This window comes from Oryx dammah, unplaced genomic scaffold, assembly GCF_014754425.2.
Source record: "Oryx dammah isolate SB20612 unplaced genomic scaffold, SCBI_Odam_1.1 HiC_scaffold_5396, whole genome shotgun sequence".
In the NCBI taxonomy this organism is placed as follows: domain Eukaryota; kingdom Metazoa; phylum Chordata; class Mammalia; order Artiodactyla; family Bovidae; genus Oryx; species Oryx dammah.
Genome location: NW_024075255.1, coordinates 1 through 2,208, shown reverse-complemented (window position 1 = coordinate 2,208; position 2,208 = coordinate 1). Strand labels below are relative to the sequence as shown.

The following is a 2,208-nucleotide window of genomic DNA, read 5'->3' as shown; positions in this document are numbered from 1 at the left end:
TGACACCTGATGGACCAATGGCTTTCTCTCTTAGTTATCTGTCATCATCTCAGCTAAGACATCACTCTCTCAGAAAGAATTCCCATGGGCATCACACCTGACCGCCACTATGTGGACTCCCAGCAAGAAGTCTCCCTTGACAACATCTAACGTAGGCCACACCTCTGACCCTGACCAGGGAGGTGACCCGGCAGGACGCCCAGGGACAGAGCGGTGGCGGCACTGTGAGGACTTCCCAGTGACCCATGCACCCTGGCAATGTCCCCAGATGGCACAAAATGAGAGAGGCCTGTTCTGGACTGTGGAGCTGGCACCACCGCTCACCTGAGCACCCGGTGCAGGTGGCCCTCCAAGAAGGTGATGGAGTCCAGGTAGAGCTCCTGCAGGTGGGGCAGGTTCAGGAAGTGGGTGGTGAGCTGGCCAACCCAGTGCTCCTTCTTGTCGGGGGTGGTGTGCGGCAACACGTGGACATGAGACAGCAGCAGTTGACACAAGTTGCCCATCCGGCCCAGGTGCAGCAGGAACCTGCCCAGTGTGGCCACCTTCCAGGTGCAGTTCACCTCCAGGTCCTGGACGGTGTCCAGCTGCACCAGCCTCAGCATCCTCCTGATGCTCTGCACGGGGATGCTGAAGATCCTCAGCTTCTGGCAGCACAGGTGCAGCAGGCTCCTCCTCTGCTTGGCCTTCTTCAACAGGTAGCTGAGGGTCTCGTCCAGGGTGTCCTCCTTGAGGCACAGGTCGAGCAGCACCTCAACAGGGGCCCGTGCCGGCATCAGCCCCACCTGCGCCTCCACCCTGCGCGTCTTCTGCATGGGCTGGGCCGGCTCGGGCTCCAGCAGCGAGCAAACGCTGGCCTTGATGCCACACCACAGGGCCCAGAAGTCCTGGTGCGCATTCCAGTGCAAGTCCAGCACCTGCATCTTCCACCACCTGCGGGGCCACGGGGCACACACTGAGCTGTGCAGAGGTCAGCGGGCACCGGGACCCTGCGAGGGCTCTGCACTCCACATGCCACAGCTCCTCTGGCCTCCCGGCCCGCCTTGGTCCCCACTTTAAGGGACACTGGGGGAGGGCCACATGCCTTTTGTCCCCTCTGCCCCTCAACTCGTCCTGTACACCCGAATGCCTCTTCCAGGTGATCCTCCTGCCCTGGCCGCATCTTGCTCACACCCCCAGGCCCCACCGTTCTGCCAGGTCGACCTTACCTGGGGCGGACCTCCTGAGCAAGCAGGACGTCCAGGCCGTCGAGTGCAGCCTGGAAGGTCTCCAGATGAGGTTGGTGGTCCTTCATCATGGCCCCGAGCGGGAGGCAGGGGAAGGGCCAGGCCTGCACCATCGCCTTCACGGCACGGGTGTGCTTCCCAGCAAAGGCCGCCTTAAACTGCGGCGGGAAGTGCTCGATGGGCAGCTCCTCCAGGGCTGTGATGTCCAAGGCCTCATTCCGCACGAGGCTCTGGCTGGCCAGTTCCAGGAGTCAGGGTGGGGCCCGGACGCCAAACCTGAAGAATCTACTCCGGAACGAGTCCTGGGGAGGATGTCAGATGCCAGGGTGGGGGGCGTCCTTCTCTGGCCAAGATCCTGGGTGACCTTGCTGTTCCTCCACACTCAGAGAACCCAAGGCAGGGTCAGAGACAACTTCTGGCCACAAAGTCACAGCTTTTGCCCCACTGGCACCTTGACAAGCCCCTCTTTGGGCAGCAACAAAGGGACAAGGTGATCTCTTGCCCCATCCCATGTCTACTGCTGCTGCATTTAATCCCTGCCCTGCTGGCCAGTAGACACCTACCAGTCTGACAGCTGACCCCACTCTCTTCAGAGAAAACTTCTGATTATTTCTGAAGGGCTGAAAACAGAAGTAAGGAGTTTAGACCACCATGGCCTGTCTCTAAACTCCAACCAATAACTCACCTAATGGGTGCTGACATGTCACTTAATAAAAAGATGTACCTTTCACTGTGTGTCTCTTCTACAAATGTCATTACCATTTGTTTCATTGGAGCAAAGCACTCACATTCAGAACAAAGCCTCCATTCTTTAAAATATTCTACACATTTTTTATTTTTGTATTCCATCAACTTCAAAACAGTTTTTACCTTGTAAAACAAAAAGAAAGCCCAAAAACCTTTTAAGCTAGTTAAATCACAAAACTATAAAATACAGGAACTATAATCATTAGTCCCAAATGAAAATGTAAAATGTCACTCAAAA

At 56.5% G+C, this 2,208-nt stretch overlaps 1 pseudogene; it reads right to left on the bottom strand.

Moving 5' to 3' along the window:
- Nucleotides 1-324: 324 nt before the first annotated feature.
- Nucleotides 325-1,525, bottom strand: LOC120859971 (annotated as a pseudogene).
- Between the last annotated feature and the right edge of the window lie 683 nt (nt 1,526-2,208).